The sequence below is a fragment of the Bufo gargarizans genome, chromosome 10 (assembly GCF_014858855.1).
Source record: "Bufo gargarizans isolate SCDJY-AF-19 chromosome 10, ASM1485885v1, whole genome shotgun sequence".
NCBI lineage: Eukaryota > Metazoa > Chordata > Amphibia > Anura > Bufonidae > Bufo > Bufo gargarizans.
The window spans coordinates 46,871,482-46,895,533 of NC_058089.1; the positions used below are offsets into that span (position 1 = coordinate 46,871,482).

General features: G+C 45.4%; 1 long non-coding RNA gene and 8 other non-coding genes across 9 annotated transcripts; all 9 read left to right on the forward strand.

Annotated features, from left to right (window-relative positions):
- Positions 1–15,374: 15,374 nt before the first annotated feature.
- Positions 15,375–23,789, forward strand: LOC122921132. Its single transcript, XR_006386976.1, has 12 exons — positions 15,375–15,424; positions 15,716–15,740; positions 18,590–18,636; positions 18,809–18,855; positions 19,717–19,751; positions 19,881–19,922; positions 20,187–20,209; positions 20,378–20,415; positions 20,581–20,650; positions 21,658–21,702; positions 23,025–23,044; positions 23,230–23,789. It is a non-coding gene; the product is annotated as an uncharacterized LOC122921132 (long non-coding RNA).
- LOC122921170 lies at positions 18,235–18,307 on the forward strand. Its single transcript, XR_006386987.1, has one exon. It is a non-coding gene; the product is annotated as a small nucleolar RNA SNORD26 (small nucleolar RNA).
- LOC122921168 lies at positions 18,675–18,743 on the forward strand. Its single transcript, XR_006386985.1, has one exon. It is a non-coding gene; the product is annotated as a small nucleolar RNA SNORD27 (small nucleolar RNA).
- Positions 19,567–19,647, forward strand: LOC122921167. Its single transcript, XR_006386984.1, has one exon. It is a non-coding gene; the product is annotated as a small nucleolar RNA SNORD28 (small nucleolar RNA).
- LOC122921183 lies at positions 19,961–20,088 on the forward strand. Its single transcript, XR_006387000.1, has one exon. It is a non-coding gene; the product is annotated as a small nucleolar RNA SNORD22 (small nucleolar RNA).
- On the forward strand, positions 20,249–20,316 carry LOC122921178. The gene has a single exon (XR_006386995.1). It is a non-coding gene; the product is annotated as a small nucleolar RNA SNORD31 (small nucleolar RNA).
- Positions 20,446–20,511, forward strand: LOC122921164. The gene has a single exon (XR_006386981.1). It is a non-coding gene; the product is annotated as a small nucleolar RNA SNORD29 (small nucleolar RNA).
- LOC122921175 lies at positions 21,511–21,584 on the forward strand. Its single transcript, XR_006386992.1, has one exon. It is a non-coding gene; the product is annotated as a small nucleolar RNA SNORD30 (small nucleolar RNA).
- LOC122921181 lies at positions 23,095–23,164 on the forward strand. The gene has a single exon (XR_006386998.1). It is a non-coding gene; the product is annotated as a small nucleolar RNA SNORD31 (small nucleolar RNA).
- Positions 23,790–24,052: the final 263 nt, after the last annotated feature.

The following is a 24,052-nucleotide window of genomic DNA, read 5'->3' on the forward strand; positions in this document are numbered from 1 at the left end:
CAGAACTGACGTGCTAGACCAGCTCAAGACCTTGCTTCTTGGAACAGACTTTTTGTGTGACGCTTCCACACAGCACCTGAAATTAGCCGCCAAAGGCATGGCTCTCTCTGCCGCCAGTCGGCGGCCCTTATGGTTGCGTCCCTGGGTTGCCAATAACGCCTCCAAATTCAATCTGTGTGGCTTACCATATGAACCAGGAAGACTCTTTGGTTCAGAATTAGATAAGATAATGGAGAGCCTGGCGGATAAAAAGGGGAAGTCTCTCCCCCAACAATCCTTTCGGGGCCAGAGTAGGCCCAGAAGTTCTAGAACCCAGGGCCCCTCAAGGTCTCAGAGACGTCAGGAGTCGTCCAGATGTCGTGCAGACGGGGTCGCGGTCGTGGAAAGGAACGTAAAGCGGATCTATGACTCTCCCGCTTACCTTTCCCCTCCAAATCGTCTGTGCGATGCTCAGAATTTCAGTTCCCCTCCGGTTGGAGGTCGTCTAAGTTTATTTCAGCAGGCCTGGCTGCAAAATATTCCGGACCAGTGGGTCCTAGAAATAATTATGCTGGGGTACAAAATAGATTTTCTGTCCCCTCCCCAAGAGAAATTTGTTTTAACCAGAACCCTAAACCAGACCAAACAGTCTATTTTAGAGGATTCTGTCCTCCTTTATGTTCAAAAAAGGGCCCTAGAGGAAGTTTCTCCTCATGAACAAGGGCTGGGAGTATACTCCCCCATTTTTTCTAGTCCCGAAGCCGTCGGGCGATTGCCGCATGATCATAGACTTGTGTTACCTAAATCTGTTCATCAGACCAAAGCACTTCAGAATGGAGACCATTCAATCACTCATCAGCATCCTAAACCCCGGCGATCTAATGATCACCTTAGATCTGAAGGATGCTTACCTTTATATCCCCATTCAACCAGCTCACAGGAGATTTTTAAGAATTGCGGTCTCCATAAGAGGGGTGGTAAAACATTACCAGTCTGCTGTACTGCCTTTTGCCATTTCTTCCACTCCCTACACTTTCACAAAAGTTGTGGCTCCGGTTGTCGCCCAACTCAGGCTTCAAGGGCTAGAAATCGTGCCATACCTAGACGACTGGCTTCTAAAAGCCATCACTCTAGACGTTCTTTTATCTCATCTTCAGCTGGCTCTTCAGTCTCTCCAGTGCTTGGGCTGGCTCATAAATTGGGAAAAATCGGAGATCGTTCCATCTACTTCCAGGATGTTCCTGGGTTTTCTTGTAGACTCCGAACGGATGACCCCTTTCCTCTCTCCAGAGAGGAAGGATTGAGTGATGAGAGCCGCGCAGTTCCTCATGGCACCTCGGCGGATGTCCATCAGAACACTCATGAAGATATTAGGCCACATGTCAGCATCTGCGGAAGTAGTTCCTTGGGCCCTATGGCACCTACGTCCACTTCAGGAAGAAGTGTTAGCAGTCTGGAATCGCAACCCCAAGGGGTTGAACAAGACTCACTCCCTGTCAGCCGAAGTCCATTCCTCCCTCAGGAACCTATCAGATGGGAGGTCCTTGATTCAATCTCGTTGGATCACGTTGACCACAGACGCCTCCCTTCTAGGTTGGGGAGCCCATTTGGAGGACAATCCAGTACAAGGTACCTGTAGTCCGCAGGAAAGGCTTCTCTCATCCAATCTGAGAGAATTGAAAGCAGTTCGTCTCACTCTCTACCACTTTGCTCCTCTTATCCGCGGGAAGGCGGTAAGAGTCCGTTCGGAAAATACAACGGTAGTCGCTTACATCAACAGTCAGGGAGGCACAAGATCTCAACCTCTCCTCCAGGAAGTTGGTTTAATTCTTGCTTGGGCAGAAACCAGTCTATCCCACCTTTCGGCTGTTCACATCAGAGGAAATCTCAACGTAGTTGCAGATCGGCTGAGTCGGGGTCTGCCAGTTCCAGGCGAATGGTCATTGAACAGAGACGTTTTCCCCCAGATCACACTCTGGTGGGGTGTTCCAGAGATCGACTTGATGGCGACCCGTTTGAACGCCAAGGTGGACAGATTCTGCTCCCTCTACAAGGAGGACAATCCTCTGTCCATAACATGGAGGTTCAGGCTGGCTTACATATTCCCTCCAATTTCCATCGATATGTAGAGAAAGCCACGGCACTCTAAATGGATGAAGTAAATTTGTTTTTATTACACCTAGTGCAGCAACGTTTCAACCAAAAGTTTCCCCTTAACCCCCTGTATACTTCCTAAAGTATTACACACATTTAAACATCATCTAGTCCTTACTCATATGGCCTCATGTTGCATACCGTACCACCATGCTGTGGGAGCCGCCGTCTGTCCCTCATCGCTCAGGTGTAGCCAGGTATTCACTCATAAGTTGGATCATTGCCGGTGTATAGGAAGTATACAGGGGGTTAAGGGGAAGGGCCAAGTCGCAACCAATGCAAGGCCATAGGGAGGTATATAAATGTTCACTATCTGATTTTTTGTACTGTGAGCTTGATAAAGACCTTTTGGTTGAAACGTTGCTGCACTAGGTGTAATAAAAAGAAATTTACTTCATCCATTTGGAGTGCCGTGGCTTTCTTTACATATCGTTGGTTACTATGGGAGCCCTTGGACCGGGATCCAACACTATGGGCACCACCACACACTGGCAAGTACTGCAACAACAGTGAGTAGTGCTGACCTATCTGTTTTACTATACCCTCCAATTTCCATGATACCAAGAGTATTGACGGAAATCAAGCAAGACCAGACTCCGGTCATTGCGATAATACCATACTGGCCAAAGAGGTCTTGGTTCACCCAGCTCATGAAAATGAGTCAGGGCACATATTGGAGACTTCCCCTAACGCAGGACCTTGTGTATCAGGACACAGGCCCCTGCCTAGATCTGAGGAAACTCAATCTGACAGCCTGGAGATTGACAGGTCCCTACTAGAAGCTAGAGGGCTTTCTGCGGAGGTCTTGAGAACCATTTCACACCCCAGGGCGGAGTCTACAAACAAAGCTTACTCAAGGATATACAAGATCTTCCTTCAGTGGTGTGCTGATAAAGAGGTTGTACCTTGTACCCTCAGTTCCTCCTCTTTCAGCGATTCTACAGTTTCTGCAGGACGGCCTGGACAAGGGTCTAAGCCCGTCAACGCTCGAAGTTCATAGAAGTGCCCTTTTGCCTGTTTAGGTAGACCTTTAGCTCAAGACCCCCTACTCAGGAGGTTCCTCAAAGAAGCCGAAAGACTAAAACCTAGAATCCTGAGACCTATCCCTGAATGGGATTTATCTGTGGTTCTGAAAGGGCTATCCTCTCCCCCCTTTGAACCCTTGGAAAATGTGGACCATAGATTTTTATCTTTGAAGGTCACATTTCTACTGGCCATAACTTCGGCCAAGAGGGTTGGAGAACTGCAGGCCTTAGCGGCCGCTGAGCCTTGTATGAGACCATCACCTTACCGGTTTTATGTCCGTCCCTCATCTTCAGAGGAAGAAGCCCTCCATTCCTTGGACATTTCAAGAAATCTCAGAATCTATCTGAACAGAACTGCAGACTTCAGAAGATCCAAACACCTCCTGCTGTCCTTGTCGGGGAAAACCAAAGGTCTAAAGGCCTCTAAAAACCCTCTTTGACTAGATGGGTAAAAGAGGCAATCCATGAAGCTTTTCTAGCCCAGGGGTTGGCTCCTCCATCTTTTGTCACTGCCCACTCTACAAGGGCAGTATCTACTTTGTATGCGGAAAAAAGTTTGGTCCCACTAGAACAAATCTGTGCTGCAGCCTCTTGGAGCTCGCACAGCACCTTTATGAAGCCTTACTGCCTAAATTCTAGGCGCTCTGAGGGAGTGGCATTTGGACGTACCATTCTCAGTGCCGCCCTCTCATAAAAAATAAAAAAAAGGGGAACCCTCCCAATTTGTCTGTCGCTCCTTGCTAGGTCCCTACTTGTGCTGCTGGTTAGGACGTAAGGGAAGCGTTAATTTTAACGTAATTTTTTTTTCACTTAGTCCTAACAGCAGCACACAAATTTCCCACCCTATTTTTGTTTGTGTATTTTCTGATAAAGCACTGGTTTAAGGGCAGGCGTCCCTTTATAGGGGTTGGGTTAATTGTTTAATTGTCTTGGTAGCAATTTTAATCAATAAAAATTCCACCTGTCCTACCAGTTTCACAGGGGATAACTCCCCACTTGTGCCGCTGTTAGGACTAAGGGAAAACAAATTTACGTTAACATTAACGCTTCTACCTCACTAGTGTTTTCTTTTTGCCTTCCTCTGGATCAATAACGGGCTGAACTGGATAGACAGATGTCTTTTTTCAGCCTTATAAACGATGTTACTATGTTAAGACACTTTAGACAATTGTATGCTTCCAACTTTTCTGTTTCAGCATCATAGTGCCCAGTGCACATAACAAGATTTATAAAAGGTACAGTTGGGTGAGTTTGGTGCCCTGACCTCAACCTCATGAAACATTTTTGGAGGAACTAGAATGGAGTTTGTGAGACAGGCCAATGTACCAATGCCAATCCTGGCCGTTTAACCCTTTAGATGCTGTGATCAATTGTGATCCGTTGTTTTAGAGGGGGCGGGGGCTCCCTCTGTTAGGCATTGGCATAGCTGTGAATGAGATTCCAGGGTGCCGATGTCTTAACATTGCAGCTGGGGGCCTGCCCTCAGTGTATACCTATCAGGCTGTCCCAAAGTTGTAGCCTGATAGTGCCTGTCAGTATCCCACTGACAGTATAATACACTGTAATACACAAGTAGTATGGTGTATTATAGAAGCAATCAAATTATAGCATTTCAGAGTCCCAATGTGGGACTAATAAATAGTAATAGTAAATAATGGTAAAGATTGTAAAGAGAAACTTGTAAATAACTCATGAAAGAATAAAGTTATGTTAAAACCAAGCACACCATTGTTTTTCTTGTGTCACTGCCCATCTTGAAAAGTTTCCCCCCTCACATATACTAATGTGCCACAAACAGTAAGTTAATATCACCAACTATTCCCATTTTATTAAGGTGTATCCATATAAATGGCCCACCCTGTACAAGTAAAAATTGTACTATCACCCAGCTCCGTAGAAAAAAAAAGTTATTGGACTAGGTATACGGCGATGCAAAATCATTTTTTTTAAACATAAAATATATTTTATATATATATATATATATATATATATATATATGGATAGAGAGTGGTAATGTGAACAGTGCTTGAAGGTGTGTTGTCCCACTTCAAGTACCTCATATGGGTGAGACAGATAAAATCCAGAGAGTGGCAGTAGTCTCTGCAAAGCATAGTTTGCTGAGACATTTTTGTATACCTTTTCTGGGCTGGATTTTATTTGGACTGGTGGCTAGGCTTGGTAGAGGGAGTTGCCAGTCCACAACCTTCCAGTACAGGTTTTCCTTTCCACCTGAGGTGATCGCAGGTGAGGCCTGCTGTAATCAGGCTGGCATAAAGCGCCTCAGAGTAGGTCAGTCAGGAGGACTGTGGGGCCACAAGGCTAGGCGAAGCCTGATCTCTCCCCTATGTGGACTGATGCTTTATGAGTGGAACCTGCTAAGGCTTGGAGCCTGAGACCCTGACACAAAGCGGTACTTAGAGGTGAGTCAGGGAAACCTATATGTTTAGGTAGAGCCCAGATGGGCAGGAGTTTATTTTGTAAAACTGTTTATGTTTACGCGGACGTGCTGCAATAAAACACAGTTTTGGCCCTTAAATCCTGGTGTCTGTGAAGATGTCTGTGAGTGTGACCCCCTGAAAGAGAGCTACCCCTTACAATATATATATATATATATATATTATTATATTTTTTATATATATATATATATATATATATATATATATATTAGAGCCGTCAGCTTCTACGACCAGTATTGAAGAAAGGCTGGGGCACAACAAAGTCACTTCAATAGTTTATTTATTGTTCCAGCCAACTTACAGCTCTGTACAGCCGGTTCAGGTAGTCAGTCCATAACACATGAATAGAGCAACACAGGCTCAGGTCTCACTTAGAACCGTCCTCAGGCCAGTGCTGCTTCACACATACCTTGCACCGATCTGTAAGCCTCTCACTCATACAGAAGTGATGACCCTGCTTCATGCTGCTGACTTTTAAACACAACCGTGGACATGGTCCACGTTTGAAACCGGGAGTGGATCGTGGGAAATAAGCACCCACCCAGCAATTTGCTTATTCCCAGTAAAAGCCAGGCCCGGATTAGCTGATACCAGCTATGCTAGTTAACCAGAGCGTCCATTATCTATCCTAATGGCCGCATAAGCAATTGGCTTTTACTCCACCAAGGCCTGAACACAGTAAAGCATGATATGCACCCCCTCTAATATTTTTCCTGCACCATTATCGGAGACACATACCTTCCTTCATATATGAGGCTGTCACTGCCTCATTATATATAATATTGTTGTAGAAATATTAATAGTTGTAATCAGCTTGCATCAAAGTTTGTATAAGGAAAAAGGTAAATCCCTATTCCCTTAGCCGCAGTCAGAGCCAGACCCAGGTGTTACCATCTTGCTTGCAATTCTGAGCAACTCCTCTTCTCCTTGCCCAGTCTGTTTCTTTTATTTACTAACAAAAGGTGTAAAAGGGTCTGTCCCAAGACAAGGATACAGGAAGTGATGACATACAGGAAGTGATGACATGTCAAAGGACAGGGAAGGGCAATGAATGTGGCTGGACAAACAATGCACACACCCCATCCCTGTATAAGGAAGGATGAGTCATGTCCATTGTCTGACCAGCCAGGTGGCCGCCCACCCCCATCACTGTCAGCATGGACCTCATTCAATACTTCTCAAAAGTGACCAGTATCTAATGAAGATCATTCTACTGGTTCTTATAGGTTTGAGATTATCTGCGAGACATTGCTACGGCTATTGTCAGTATATGGTACGAGTATACCAAAAGGCAGATATGCATGTCTTAAAAGCAGATATGTATCCAGAAAGGGATAGCGAAGCCGCAGCAGAGGTATAATATGTATCTCTCGTTATGCAGACTTCACTTCTCTAATGTGTATAAACATTTGAAGGAAAGAAGCCCAGTGCTTGCACTTAGTGCTCACAAACCAGCAAACGCCCCCCTACACACTGAGAACACGTCTCCAAGCCCATGAGAAGGTTTTCATACTGACGGTTTTACCACTGGTCCCGATTTAACCCAAGTACCCTCTGCTAGAGCGTTCTTTGGCTAAATCCGACACAGGGAGACAGATGACAATCTATAAAAACACACACACACATCCTAAGATAAAATGTCCACATAATAAAATTTCCACAACAGTCCCTCCTCTTTGTCATATGCTCCCCAGTGTCCCTCGACGAATCTCGATCTTCTTCTTTGAAAAAAAGACTTGTCTACGAAAAGTCCTGAATCCATAAAACAAAACAGATGATGGAAAACGGAAAATCAATCTTTACACGTAGCTTCTTTTCTTCGGGAGGTGACTTAGGAGGTGGCATTTCGCGTTGGTCGCCGGCTGGTTTGGGATCCTCTGCATCTGGTCCATGGTTTGGTCTTCAGGGCGTCTTGTCTGTTCGGGCTTTGGTAATTAGGTCGATTAGACATCAGGAACATCTCACTCCGGCGTATAGAAGGAATGGAAACAAATAAACATAAGTACATGTCCCATTTCCTTTCGCCCGGATCCAATGGAAAACCGGTGAGCCCCAAGACCTTCCAAAGCTTTCAAAAGGATTCTGACCCTCACTAGTCATAGCTCCGCCTCTGCCCTGCTCATGTCTGTATGGGCCTGACCCTTGTCAATGGTGTCTGCTAGCCAGGCATAACCGTATACCTTTCTCACAACTGGAGGATCCCACATCTACGGGTCACCTAGCTGCCCGGACACCCATACAGGATTAACAAGCGAGGAGCAGGAGCCAGAGCTATTATTAAGATTACCCTCTAGGAATGTATTGTTATGTGCCATCAACAAATACCTCCTTGTAACAAATAAACAAAAGTGATACTCTGCATTCTTTGACTTAGTTGAGCAGCTTCTTGCAGTGACCGGTGTGGATCCAGTTGTCTCGTCCCTCGAACTTCCGAGAGGTTGGCGTCATCAGCAGCACCTGTAATGCCCCAAGATATCTTGGCTCTTGTCCCGTCCTCGTATGTTTCTGTAGCATGACCCAATCACCTGGTTGACTAGAATGAACACTGTGTCACGGCTGTAAGTGAGCAACAAGAGCCTACACAGTGAATAGCAACTGACCAGACCCAAACTAGGGAGGATAAAGGGTGACCCCTGTCAGACCCTAAAAGCTCTCCCTAAGCTGCTATGCACATGTCCAGATCCAGATGGTGGATCGAGACATGCCCGCTGTGCCGGCATACATACATAATTCCTCTGGGTAGCCATCTTATATGCTTCTGGCATATGTAAAAAAAAAAATTGTGAACTCTCATCTTTCTGAAGCCTGGGTCACCTATGATATAGATGGACACTTTTATTACCACTACTCTGTAAGGCCAGCAATAAAAGGTCATAAAAGCTATACCAGGCCCAGCTCATCCTGTCCTATAAGATAAGATCAGCTCGCTGTCAAGCCTGGCTGGAGCATGACGTCATTAATTTCCAGGTCTGGTTTGAGGAGAGCTAATAGCCCTTAATTAGCTCTGGGCATAAAACCAGTCCACTTTCATATTTCATTTATGAATCAACTTATGCCCTTTCTGACACCAGATCCAGGCTCTATAGAGTATTGTGGTTAATTGGGTATCAAATATGACTAGAGGATGTGATTCTGTAGCTGACCTATGGGTGGTAGAAGAACTACAGGTCCCAGCATTACCGTGTGTGGTCTCATTCTGTAGGTAAATAAATAAGGATCGCAAATATGTATTCTGTATAAAAAATATGCCGATGTATCAAGGAGATACGAGCTTAAGTATAATCCTCATTGTAGGAACTGAACTTTGATGGGGTCATAAAACACTTGGGGGCCAATCCCTAAGCTTCACAGTCACTCTGCTGCCATTGGCTGACAGGAGTAAGTCTCCTGCCCATGGGAGAGTTCATAAAAATCCATGCACAAGGACAGAGGAGAGAGACCCATGGAACATCACCAGACACTTAATTGGACATTGACGGCATATCCCTGTATCAGAAGAACTTTGAGGGTCTCCCCTGATACATACTGAAAAGGGGTTTGCGAGGGTTCAAAAAGGACATATGAACGACCATCTGAAACCCTCCAGAGAAACTAAGTATTCTTTCATCTTTTTCCCTTTCATTTGAACTGTCGTGATTATTTATATTGTTATTATTATTATTCTGTAGATTTATAGTCATTTTCATTAGACTTATATGCACTGCTTTTTACCTCTTATTAAAGATTATAAAATCTAAATGGCCAAGTCTTCCATATTCTAAGCTGCTGAACAACGTACCTTGCCTTTGAAGAGACGTTACCAGGTAGTTAGTTAAATTGCATTTAGGAATTGTAGCTGGGGGTGATTGACTGCGGTTGGTCAGTAAGTGATATCCGGTTCATCCACTGATCTGTGTGATAGTGAATGACCCGGATAGTCGGCTCGTGGAACCCACGTGGTGGCAGTTACCGAAGTGTAGTGGGGGGTGTTAGCCGAATGGTAATACCCCGGTCACGTGAGGTCTCTGTGTGTGCGCAGACTCCGTCACAGATCACTACGTCACAGCTGTGGGATCCGGAGCGGTCGGATCCATAGTTCGTGACACCCGCGTACCTAAGGCTGATGACCACTGAAACCCCTACAATAGTGGAAGGGGCACGGCCACCGGTGCCCTGCTCAGTATATGGACGGAACCGGGGTCGCCTCGGATCCAGTCAGCAAAGAAACAGAAACACAGAATGTCTGAACAACTGAAGGAGCTGCAGCTGCAGTGAAAACAGATCCAAAGTCAGCAGACAATATCCGAAGTACTTGCTTCAGCAGAACACAGATCTAGTGAAAAGATATCACACAGGTGAAGATACTCAAGCGAGAGATACAGCTCAAATGAAAAGTATAATCCGCACCTCTACAAAGGAGGAGGGGTGATTTAAAGGCAGCAAAATCAAACACAGGAGGGACAGCTGGGAGGAAGGAAACCGAAAGTAAAGACCTCATCACAGGGGTGGAGAAACAGGGCAGAGGGAACTCCTCCAAGCTCTAGTAGTGACATCATCACAGGGGTGGAGAAACAGAGCTGTGAGAATATCTCAAAGCTCTGGTAGTGACACACTGGTTATTGAGTCTGGGTCCAGGAGAAACTCCCGAACCCGGTGGTGGACATCGGGTGATAACCCATGGGGCTGCCTGGGGGCATACCTGATGGATACCTGATGGAATAAAAGGGTTACAGCGGAATATTCAGGCCATGGATCGGCCGTGATTTTTACCTTCTTTGCAAAAATCTGACCCAAGTACCATCAAAGAAAAGGCAGTTGTGATGGTTCTTAACATAATTCCCTACTAGGTTAGAAATTGATTGACATTTGAGAGGTTAGAAAGTTTGAAGATTGTTGTTTTCTGCACCACTTTCCCCCCTTCTCATCGTCCTTAAAACCAGGACGAAGAGAAGCTGGATTAAACATGGTGCATCGACTCAAGGTTATATGGTGAGATGAGGGAGGGATGAGAGGGAGAGCTAGAGAGAGAGAAAGTGAAAAAGAAGAAAAAAAAACGCTTCTCTTGGACTCTGACAGTGTTAGTTTGCACTGTCTGGGACTTTTGTATGCCCTGTTGCTGGAGATCGATAGATTCGTGTAGCCACAGTTCTGCTTTCTGGAGGGAATCATGGCTTTGGAGTCTAGTGGGGAATTTACGGACAAACTTTTTCCCAATCCAGACCTCAAAGGTCCCTTCTTTGGGGATGGTCCACTCTGAACCTACAGTCCCTTGGTGCCAATCTTTGAGGGGCTTAACAACTCCTCCTCCATAGATGGATTTCATGTACTGCTCGGCTGTCCCCAGTAATAAGGAGAACGTCCGGACCCCAAAAGTGGACCCCATCCATGTTAACCTGAGAAAGAAAAAGAGCTTGCTCCAGAAACAAGTTCTGAGGCAGAAGGCCAGGATAAGCAGCATGAAGAGCATTATCATGCATCATGCTGGACAGTGACCCTATTTGTCTGGTGTCCAAGCACTTTAGCGGCCTAACTCTAGATCTGTTCAGACACCAGGTGCAGAAGAACAAGAAACCCAAAGTCATCCAGTTCTCCAAAGAGGTCTGAGGATTTGCTGTAACTCTGTATTATTACTCTCCAGAGGCTTCTGAACTCTGCAGACAGGTCCTATCCTTGCCTGATCTGGCCACTCTGAGAAAGTGGATGCCATCTGTGGTGGAGAAGGCACAGACTGAAATGTTAATGGACAAAGTGGCCACAGATTAAATGACACCTCACGTAGAGATGTCTTCTGACTCTCTAGTGATCGGGCACTATATGGGGAACCATATATACTGGTTTGAATTCCTTCGCTGCAATACCACTTCTTGTATTCTCCAACCATTACATGCCTCTATGTGCATCACCTGCATATGGCAGAGTATTAAACCTACCCGATGTTAGTGGCATCACCATGGACCAGGAGACCACAGCAGCCGATCATAGTCGGCTAGATTTTTAGACTCCATGCCTACTGCATTTTTGCCTTTTGTTGGAGTGTATGCTCCTGACAGATGCCCTAAATGGTATGTTCTGATGAATGACACTCTATAGCATTACAGTGGCATATGTCGCCCAGTGACTGGCATTGTAAAAAAAAAAGTTGGTATACTGGCCCAACAGAGACCAAAAGGATATTCTTTGGGTGAAGCGAGCCTTATGAATTACGATTAACATGTACACCATGAATTTTTCTTGGACTATACAGTATGTTAAAGGGTAATATAAACACAAGACCAACGCTGGCCCACATGCCTAAACTACAGTTAGTACATGCAATACATATTGCGGAACATTTTTGGGGTCAACAAATCCTACAACAAAACACAGACCTACAAAAATTGAAGCTCACAGGTTTCCAATGAAAAATCCTGAATATCTTGCCAAATGGCTCGCAGTCATCCGTCAAGTGAAGCCTTCAATTTACAGCAGACTCTGCAGTGATCACTTCACAGAAGAAGACTACATGCTGCGGCCTGGCGCCTCATACCCTTACCTGCGCCTGGCCTGGACGCCGTGCCTTCTATTATCAATGGCGTCCGTATTAAAAAAAGCCTATTAACAAATCTGCAAAAAACAAAGATCCTGCCACGCCGCCAACTAACGTGTCTCAGAAGCCGGCGTCCACCGCTGGATCCATGATGCTAGAAGCTGTTATGTCTGAGCACTCCTACCTGGCTCGCCAAACTGTTGTAGAAATATTAATGGTTGTAATCAGCTTGCATCAAAGTTTGTGTAAGGAAAAAAGTAAATCCCTATTCCCTTAGCTGCAGTCAGAGCCAGACCCAGGTGTTACCATCTTGCTTGAAATTACAAAAGGTGTAAAAGGGGAAGGCCCAAGACAAGGATACAGGAAGTGATGACATGTCAAAGGACAGGGAAGGGCAATCAATGTGGCTGGACAGACAATGCACACACCCCATCCCTGTATAAGAAAGAATGAGTCATGTCCATTGTCTGATCAGCCAGGTGGCCGCCCACCACCATCACGGACCTCATTCAATACTGCTCAAAAGTGACCAGTATCTAATGAAGATCATTCTACTGGTTCTTATAGGTTTGAGATTATCTGCGAGACATTGCTACGGCTATTGTCAGTATACGGTACGAGTATACTGACAAGGCAGATATGCATGTCTTAAAAGTAGATATGTATCCAGAAAGGGATAGCGAAGCCGCTGCAGAGGTATAATATGTATCTCTCGTTATGCAGACTTCACTTCTCTAATGTGTATAAACATTTGAAGGGAAGAAGCCCAGTGCATTGCACTTAGTGCTCACAAACCAGCAAACGCCCCCCTACACACTGAGAACACGTCTCCAAGCCCATGAGAACGTTTTCATACTGACGGTTTTACCACTGATCGCGATTCAACCCAAGTACCCTCTGCTAGAGCGTTCTTTGGCTAAATCCGACACAGGGAGACAGATGACAATCTATAAAACCACACAGACATCCTAAGATAAAATGTCTGCATAATAAAATTTCCACAACAATATATATATATATATATATATATATATATATAATATTGCAGTAATCGTACTGACACAGAAAATAAAGTTATGTCAATGTTGAAAAAGTTACAATGTAAAAATTTAATGGTGGTATTGCTGTTTTTTTTCCCATCGCCCCCCTCCAAGAATAGTTAAAGGGGTATTCCCATCACATACAATGGGGGCATATCGCTAGGATATGCCTCCATTGTCTGATAGGTGCGGGTCCCATCTCTGGGGAGAGTGGGGAGAGCTGTGGCTGGAGGACCCTGGATTCCCTGGGGTCCGTCCACCACCAAGCGCTGCTACCCGCTGCTCCCATAGAAGTGAATGGGAGCACACTGTGCACGCGCGGCCTATTCTCCCATTCATTTGTATGAGCCAGTGCTCGGCTATATTGGCGGCCCAATAGAAATAAATGGAGGGCGGCTGCGCATGCGCAGTGCGCCCTCTGTTCATTTCCCCTCTCCGTTCTCATTGTAGGTGCGGGTCCCAGCGATATGCCCCCATTGTCTGAGATGGCAAAACCCATTTAAAAGGGATTTTCATGATTTGTCTACTGATAACCTATCCTCGGAATAGGTAATCAGTATTTGGTTGGTGGAAGTCCGACACCCAGGACCCAGTGGCATACATAGAAAAGTAAGGGCCCCATAGCAAGGATCAAACCATGCCCCCCCACACAGGACAGAAGGGTTTCTGCCTAAACCCCTTTCAATGACCCTTTGGCCATTTTTCCACTGCCTCATTTGCTAAAAGTTGTAGAAGAGCCCCAGTAGAAGAGGGGATAATCCCAACTGGGCCCTGCGCCCCATAGCAGTCGCATGGTCTGCCACAAGGGCAGTTACGCCCCTGCCCATCAGCTGTTTTGAGACGTCAAGGGCGCTCCTGTCAGAGCTGCTGCCTTCTCCATGCTCACCAAGCACAGTGATGTACATTGTATAGCTTGGATGAGGCTGAGCTGCCCCTAGGCATACCTCACAACTTTTTGGACAGTCAAAGAGGGACATAGTTTGCAAATAGCGCAAAAATAATCTGAATATAGACATTTCTAAAATCCCTGCTGCATTACATAATGAAATAATATAAAAAAAACTGGCTCTAATATAAAGAGAGAAACCAGTTTATGGGTCAATATTGTGTAATAATGCAAATGTATACCTCAGATCAAAAAGAGGGACATTTAAAGGGATTCTGTCACCTCTTTTTACCCTATAGAGATGCGGACATGCACGGCTAGATCGCTGCCAGCATGTCCGCAATATACCTGTCCCATTATCTCTGAGTAGTTTTATTGAGTGTAAAAAAATGATTTTATATATACATGTAAATCAGCCTAGTAAGGAGCCCAAGGGGCTGCACTAGCCGTTCTGGAGCCCAGCCACGTCGCCCTGTGAAGGAGCCCAGCACCGCCTGTAACCAGGAATCTCCTCCTTGCTCACGAAGTCAGATCGCCGTAATCTCGCGGTGTGCGAGCTTGCGCATGCACAGTTCCTTCCCTGAGGCTGATGCCAGCACAGGGAAGGAACACTATGCTGACACTGCGCATGCGCGAGTTCGCACATCACGAGAGTACGGCGATCTAAATTCATTTTTTATACTCAATAAAAGCACTCAGATATGGGACAGGTATATTGCGGACATGCTGGCGGCGATCTAGCCGTGCATGTCCCCATCTCTATAGGGTAAAAAGAGGTGAGAGAATCCCTTTAAGGAGAAAAGAGGGACAGAGGGGTTAAAAATAGGGACTGTCCCTCCATAAGAGGGACTATGGGGGGGGAGAGTCTGTCGTAGGCCAAATGAGTAATGAACACGACATCACTGACCTAGGAAAAGTAGAGCAAAGGCTGCGGTGCCCTCCCATCCAGCCGATCAGCGGGGGTCCCATGTGTCAGAGCCCACTGATCACATACAGATGACCTATCCAGAGGATAAGTCATCAAATCTTGGAAAACCCCTTTAATCAATAAGTTATGTATACAACATGTTGGTCACTAAGGCCCAAAACTGTTTTTACTAAGGGGTAAACATTTTGTTCAAAAGCGTTTTATTCTATCAACCCATAAACCCAGGCCTACAATTCAATGATTGTAGTGTGATGAACATCGGGCAAATCACATCCGATATGGCAGAGACGTTTTGTTGCGCCTACACGAAATGTAATAAAGCTTATTGAAGAGAAAAAAAAGCAAGAGAAGGCGCCTGCGCATGCCCACATTCCCGTCATACTTCGCCTGTGCTATAAAAGGGCCCGCTCTCTTACAATTGGCCGTTTCCTACGTCTGACTTCCTGAGATGGTGAGTTGTAATCCGGCGGCATCCTCGGTGTAGGCCGCGCACCATGTGCTGGTGGTCGGTGTGCTCCACGGGGGGGGGTCGCACTGCCCGGCTAGTATAATGGGGGGGATCACGTTGGACGCGCACGTGTCAGGCAGTCTGGCCGTGTGCTCCTCGTCTAGGATGAGACTATTCACAGACCTGTTCTGAGACCTGTGAGGAAGCTGAAGTCTCTGAGTCACGTGCAGTTCTCGGCTTGTTTCTTAGGAAAGATGTCTCCAAGATGCTAATGAGCTTTATTGACTCTCCTAGGTGCCGCTCTATCTCGGACAGGACGGTAAGTGTGCATTCATCTATCTCTAAGTGACTTGGGTTAGTGGGTATGTTTCCTTCACACATGGCCTGCTCTTCCAGTAAAAGGTTAAAGGGCTGTTCTGGGCTACAGCTACTGATATACTCGGGATAGGTCATCAGACTGCGGGCTCTGCATAAAACCGAATGGAAAACGTGCTGAAACCTGTAGGTGACCCTTTATATTACAGTAAACATGCCTTTTGGAAATCTGCTTCAGCCTGGAATCTCTGGCTATTCACTTTTTTTTTGATGCTTCTTGTTTCAATGGGAGATTCAGTGAGGGTTCTGCCTTAAAGGGAGTCTTCCACCGCCATATACAGTGCTCTTACATTGTCCTACAGCACAACTATACATGGATGTAATGGTACCTTTGTTTTTCCAGCTTCTGCAAGTCTAAAGAAAAGAGTTTAATTCCTATGCAAATGAGCACTCGCAAGTGCCCAGCGGCGGCGTTTACTGTGTTGGAGCCAAGGCTGCTCTGCCTTGTTTGCCTGCCCTCTTATTCCCTTGTGTCATCCTTCGGTCCGGCCGAGATCCTGTGCACTGCGATGCCCATTGTTGGCACAGCATTGCTTTAACTACTGCACACATGATGGCAAACGGTGCAAAACCAGTGGCAATGTGGTGTTTGCTGGTGCATGTGCAGTAGTTGATGATCCCACAATGGGCATTGCAGTGCATGGGGGTCTCGGCTGGACCGAAGGATGATGCAAGAGAATAGGATGGTGGAAAACAATGAGAAAAAGGCAGAGCAGCCTTGGCTGCAACTCGAATGTGAATGCCACCACTGGGCACTTGCGAGTGCTCATTTGCATATGAATTACACTTTTTCCAGCTTCTGCAAGTCTAAAGAAAAAGGTACCATTACATTCATGTATAGGCATGCTATAGGACAATGTAAGCACTGTATATGGCCATGTGGTGGTGACAAACTCCCTTAAAGAGGACATTTCATGGGTTTGTAGTGAAAAATATCTACCTGCTGATGCCACCACCCTGCCTGTTTTTTTATTTTATGGCCCCTGCAAATTTTGTGCTCCAGTGTGCTGTATAATTGCAGAGCATCAGGCACGTAGCCTCCCTGGCTGTGGCGCTCTGTAGTGTGATTGGACAGCGCAAGGAGGAGATGCCCAGACTGTCTCCTCCCCATTGCTCCAATGCTCAGTATTTAAAGAGGACCTTTCACCTGGAATAACATTGTGAACTAAGTATCCTGACATACAGTGGCGTCTAGGGATCTCACTGCACTTATTATCCCTGGCTGCCGCTCCGTTCTCCCGTTATGTCCTCCAGTATCTTCGCTCAGTAGGTTGTAGTAGGCAGTCTGCCCTTGTTCTGCTGGGCGTCTCCTCCTCGGCTGTAGCGCTGGCCAATCGCAGTGCAGAGCTCACAGCCTTGGGAGGTTTTCTCCCAGGCTGTGAGCTCTGCGATTGGCCAGCGCTACAGCCGAGGAGGAGACGCCCAGCAGAACAAGGGCAGACTGCCTACTACAACCTACTGAGGGGAGAATGGAGCGGTGCCCAGGGATTAGTGCAGTGAGATCCCTGGATGCTGCTGTATGTCAGGATGCTTGGTTCACAATGGTTTTTTCCAGGTGAAAGGTTCCCCCCCCCCCCCCCCCCATGTGGAATATGCAGTGAGGACTCTCCGGAAAAGATCACACCAGTGCCATCGACTGGAAGTAGCTGTGCTTACACCTGCAGTAAGAGCATGTGCTACCTCCCATTGAAACAAACGGGATGCTGGATAGTGTTTTGGCCATGAATTCCACTTGGTGAGCAGTGCCAAAAACCACTGAACAGGCCTAAGAGTAGGATTTCCTGAGGCAGCTACTGATGTGGGATTCTCTTGAATGGATCATCTGTTCGGCAAGTTGCAGCATGGCTCTATTAAAGTGACTGGTATTGTCCTGGTTCCCTGCACAGTACATGGCCCAGAGAATTGTGACAAATCAGTGATTGAGCCACACTGCTTGGTTGGCATACTGGCCCAGTTTGAGGCTTCCAGCAGCTGGAGGCACAGATTACAAGCTGTATTGCTATGTAAGCCGTGCACCCTTCCTACAGTGGAGAGCCACTCTTAGGGCTTAACACGACTGCATGGTTACCATAACTTTGTGGACTGCAAACAGTGGTCCGCAAAACCTGATTACCAGCCATGTGAACTCCATCATGGGTGCAAACCCATTCACTTGAATTGGTCCAATCCAGAAGATATGGAACTGGATAAGACATGTCCTATCTTCTGCAGTGCAAAGGCATGAATTGGAATCCTGTCCATGCCTCTCCGCTGCAGGAGATGGATATCTTGCCATAACCTGTGGATCAGACCCATTTGAGTTAAGGGGTCCACACTGCAGCATGGAGTACACACAGCAACCATACAGTCATATGAATGGGCCCTTGCTCTGTAAAGGGGTTCTTCACTAATTGCATACTCAGATGCTGTATTTCTGCCGGGTCTGTTCTGTACACGAGCCACAAAGATGATATACCCTTGAACTCTCTCTTTCTGAGCTCACAGTGGAGATAACCTCACTGGCTGAGTGGCTGTCATACTTAATCTTGTGTGAAGTGAGAACTCTCTGCAATGGTCTTGGATCAGTACAGGACTACCAAGCATGGGTTCTTAATACTCTAGCTTGTCCCCCAATATAGGCCTGGCCACATTTGATCTTGGTGATAAGACCTGATTGGAGCAATGAAGTGCTCTGGTACTCCTGCAGCTACCATAGTAAATTAGTTGAATGGAGCTAAACATGAATGTCTGAGTAGGCAGTGTGAAATAACCCATTGCTTGTGTACTAGTGGCTATAATTTTGTATTTTTGTAGTGCCTCCCTACATACCGCCTGAGGATGTTGGATGACTACTGTTGCAGGTGAGTTGCCAGCAATGTAACTTGGGTGTATTGTGCCTCATCACTGATGAATTATCTTGACAAGCATATGGCTGACTTGTAAATGATGCCACTTTAATTCTGAGATGAGCTGTGGTTTCTTGAGGTGTACCTTGTTCTCTGGAGTTATAGTAACAGTTTTTTCTCCCCCCAGGCTTCCTTTAGAGCCTCAGCCTTTTAAACCATGTTTCATACCAAAAGGTAAATACTCTTAAAATTGTCACTGACCGTAAATGATTCCATCCTATATTTTCGTCAGCTGCTTGCCTTAAAATGGACTTTCTATTTTTATTTTTTTATTGTAAAAAACCCCCCAAAAAACTAAGCATACAGACATAAGGAGCGGCGCCCAGGGATCTCCCTGCACTTACTATCCCTGTGCACCGCTCCGGTATCTTCAGCTTTTTGGCTCAACCGGGAGGAGCCTGCTCTTGTTCTCCTGGGTGTCTTCTTCTCCCAGGCTGAAGTGCAGGCTAGTCGCAGCACTCGGCTCATAGCTTAGCCTGGGAGGAAAAAAAACTCTGCCTGAGTGCTGCGATTGGCCTGCACTTCAGCCTGGCAGGAGACGCTCAGGAGAACAAGAGCAGGCTCCTCCCAGTTGAGCTGAAGATGCCGGGAGAGCAGAGCAGCGCCCAGGGATAAGTGCAGGGGGGACCCTGGACGCTGCTCTCCATGTCTGTATGCTTAGTTTAGATATATATATATATTTTTTTTTTGTAATGAAAGGTCCTCTTTAAAACCCTCACCTCTTCAGTAGTGAGTGCAGCTTGTATCACTCATCTCTAGGAGGCAATTGCAATCGTATGTGTACATGGTGACTTGTGTTCTTAGTATGCCTAGGCTGTGCATTGTGTAGTTGCTACATAGCTTTAGGTTGTAGCAAAAAACTGTCTGCAGTTTTATAATGTATGCTCCATATGATGACTTCATGAAGTCTCGTTCGTCTGAACTGCTGTGAAGAACACTTAATAGCATGGTGGAGTTCTGATGGAGCTTAGATGCTGTAAATCTATTTTTATTTATTTTTTTCAGTTGGTCTAATGCTGGATTTGTTTTCTGCAGGGTGAATTTGGCTTTGGATGCCGTCCAGAAGCATGGTAAGGATAAATGGTGCCCGGCTGCATATCTGTGGTCTGAAGGACTTATTCAGTTGTATACAGTTCTGTAGCATTTTAAAAACAAAGACTGTGATGCCTAGAAATGCATTAATTCTGTTCTTGTTACAGATTTTGCCATTGGAAAGATTCTGTGGATTGCCTTGCCCCTGGGTAAGTCTCTTTGCCTTAAAGCATCTATTTGCATTTTGCCCAAAATGATGATATCTTCACATGTCCGACCTTCTGTATGGTGCCAGAGCCTGGAAAGGTGAACCCACTGGTACCATCTGTAGGAGAGGAAGGATGCATGTTCCAGCCGGAACAGTCTGACAAGGGTTGTCTTTGTGCTGCCACTCTAAATTCTAGAAGGCAGTTTAGTAGCCTTTGCTTTGGCTGGCAGGAACTCGTCACTACTAACTTTGTCTTATTTTACAGGTTGGTGTGGACATCTGGCTCAGGTAATTCAGTGTGTCATGTTGTTGACTGATTCTAGGTGTGATACTTGTGATGACCTTTACCGCCCCAGTCTGATATTCAGTGACTGATTGGTATATACTGAGTTTGTCAGGATAGCTTCTCAATGGTTTTAGGAGTATGTAGAATCCTAAACGTTTCTGTCCTTGCAGGACTGCTGGTGAACATGGCGGACACTGCCACATACTAGGTGGGTAATGGCTTTGTACCAAGCACAAGCCTGCAATGATGAGTTTAACTAGCTCACTTTGATAGCACAGTGAAAAATTATGAACTTCTGAGCAGCATGTGTTCTTCTGTTTTTATTTTTGTTTTTTTTTTTAAAGCAAAAGTCTAATTGTAGCCTCTCCTGCAGGGTAAAATTGTACTCAAGAATGAAGTGACTATTAAAGCACCACAAGCATTCGACTGAACCTGGATTTCAGGTATGACCAACTGCCATTGTGGACATGAGCACATAATGTGGAAGCAGGATGTTTATTGACTAGTCATAACTACTGTCTAGATCTGATGCAGTGACTTGGACCAAGATAATCCATTCTTGGTAAAAATGTGCATTGCAAAGCAGAAACAAGCCTCCCTAGCATCACTGTATGCTTAGTGGAGGCTTGTGCCCTGCCTCTGACAGAACTTTTTTTTTTTTTTCTTTTTCTTCCCTGTATAAGGAAGAAAAACACTTTAGTGTTTGTAAGCACAAATTACTCTTTGCAGCAGTGCAGGATACAGCTCATCCTAGTATCAAGTGCGGTGGAGCAGATGTAATTATTGTGCTGCCTTTACAAAGACAATGCACAGAATTTTGAACCAGAATCGGCATGACTGCCAGGACCTCTTCAAACAGATTGGTAGAGGTGCCAGGAGTTGCAGACTGACCTGAGGATGGGTTATCAGTATTAAGCACTGCATAATCCCTTTACACTTGCATCTGTTTTGGGTAACAGTTACCTTAAGGGCTCATGCACACAAACATTGTTTAGTTCATACAGCTTGGATGTGGACCCATTCACTTAAATAAGCTGCAAAAAATGGACTGTGTACTGTCTGCATCCATTGCTCTGTTTTGCAGAAAATTGGCACTTCTATTATGGGTGGCCTGTTCCACTACACATTGCAGAATGCACACGGGCAGCATCTGTCTTGCAGATCTGCAGTTTATGGACCACATGATGGCATGTGGTTGTGTGCATGAGCCCTAATGCAGCTGTTAAGCAAATTGTATCAGTGCCTGAACGCTATAGCTATACAGTAATGAGTGGGTTATGTTGCTAGCAGGCCTCCCTCCAACTGGCATGATGAATCTTAATCTAATGGAATCTCGTTCGTCTGAATAGTACTGATGAGAATTTGTTTCTGATGGCTTGGAGGTGAAAAAAAAGCTCAAATGTTAACTTGTGATGTAGCTTGTAATGACTGAATATTGGTTTTCTTTCAGGCTTGAGATGGTGACTGTTGCAGTGGACAGGACTGCCTTGTTCTGGTAAGCCGGCTTAATCTGGTAACGGCATCTCTAATTCTGAATAAACGCTAGTTTATCCAACTTGCATTTTTGTGTTCCCAGTTGCCATGTGTCAGGTTCCAAATGTTTAAAGCAGGCACCCTCAAACTGCAGCCCTCCAGCTGTTGTGAAACCAACTCCCACAATGCCCTGCTGTAGGCTGTTCATGCATGTTGGGAGTTGTAGTTTTGCAAAAGCAGGAGGGCTGCAGTTTGAGGGTGCCTGGTTTAAAGATCACTAAACCATGAAGAAAACCAAGCATAGCGTGAAGTGTTACTTTCTGCTTGGGTTTCTGCAAACTGCTACAGAACGCAGTTTGACCAGATCCTGCAGTATTTTACCACCAAAGTGAGCGAATTTGAAAATATGAAATTCGCTCATCTCTATTTACAAGTCTTAGTAAAAGATTTATTTTGGTACACTTCATACTTGGCAGTCCCTCTTGCAGGTTGACATACTGTTACCCAGCTTTTGTGGCACTCTGCCACATTGTAGATTTCACTGGCATTATTGCTCAACTTTTCTAGTCTAATTGGTAGAAAATTGTGTAATCCACAGTGATTTGCAATTTGTAAATGGATTGATATAGACTGTACACACGTCATGTAGCATACATTGCGGTGTAATCTGTAGCATCAGAAGTGGGGAGAAGGCAATGCTGCAGCCAGACTTTAATAGTCTGCAGTTGTAATATTGCAGAACAAAAGTCTTCCATTGGATTGTCTTAGTGGTCCTTTTAAGCTCTTTATTCCGTGAGTTAGTGACTGGTCATCCCTACTATGTTACCTGCACTCTAACAGCTCTGCGAGGCAGAAGTCTGAATTGTGGCACCCTCCTGCCCTGACTAAGGTTTTTTCATGTTGGACATGTAAAAAACCTGACAATCATGGCTTATGTCTTGCCCTCCTCTCCCTTGTGTACTGTAATGGTACTTGACTGTAGCCCAGTGAACAATGGTGGAGATGACCAGTTCCCGTTTAAGGTGCCTTCTGTTGCCTACAAATGGCTTACTGAAGGCTATAGTTTAGCTCAATTGGCTATGAATGAGTCGTTGGGCCAATGAAGTTTGTGGAATGTGCTGACTGGGGCACCATTTCAAGTATTTGACACTTGGAAACATCTGTCAGTTTTGTAGATTGGAAAGCATTCCAAGGGGGTCTCCAGTGATGAATCATCCACTATACCCTGAGCTGGCACTTGTGTTGGCTGTGACAAGGATCGTCGCTATCCTGAAGAGACCCCCTGATGGGATTTTGAGCTTGCTTAATCTTGAACTGTCTAATGTGTTTAATTTCTTTTTACAGGCTGTCATGTCAACACCTGGGTAAGTTTCCATTCTAGCAGATCAACAAATCTGTAACCTGTAATGTTCTAATCGGCTGTGATGATCTGTTATACCGCCCCAGTCTGATGTCTATGATTGAGTGGTGTTTCCTGAGCTTCTGCATAGATTGCGTTTCATTTGTCTAAAGATGTCTTGGAGTAATGTGCTTTTTTATTTTTTTACAGTTTTCCTGATCCAGTGGTTAGTGATGCTTCTGGATTGACATCAGCCTTGCATTTGACTGTCAAGCAACTAGAGACTGCAATCTTAAAGGGTTCTGCTCCTCTTACTAGCCTGCGCATGTGCTGGGAGCAGCAAATGTATGCAGCTATTAATGTTTTAGTAAGCCAGTGATCTGATATGCCTCGTGCAAGAAAGTGGTTTTGGCAACACCCCTCCCATCAGACCTGTAAAGAACTTGTTCCCTGGCTCCTCAGTGTAAACATGCAGTTTAATGTTGCCTACAGTCAATCACTGGTTGTGTCCCCGTGTGTGCATGCTGTCCCAGTGTAACTAAACTGATGCCACAGGAAGGGCCTGTGACCAGTTTCATACATCACTCTTTATAAGAGCAGTGCTTACAAGCACAAGAGTACCTCCTAGTAAACATAAATTGGTCATGTTACACAATCTGACACTGATGCCAAAGGCTTACAAATGCTGCTAGCTGCATGCATGTTCTGTTTCTATACACCCTCATACAAAATTGACTTGTATAAGCTAATAAACCAGATCAGAATTGTGATTTTGTTTGAATTAAACTTTTTGCTAACATGGTTAGTGGGCAGGTTTTAAGCCCTCTTTCACTCAAGCAAGTCTTCAAGGGTGCGATGCATTTAGCATCAGGACTGAATCCTGTGACATAGTTAATGGGTCTGTGCACATGGGCATAGTTAACATTTCTGTGTTCATTGAATTATTGCAACATATTCTATGGCACCAGAGCTGTGAATGCGCCCCCAAAACAGAACATGGTTCTGCCTCTGCTGCAAACTGAATATATTTCTC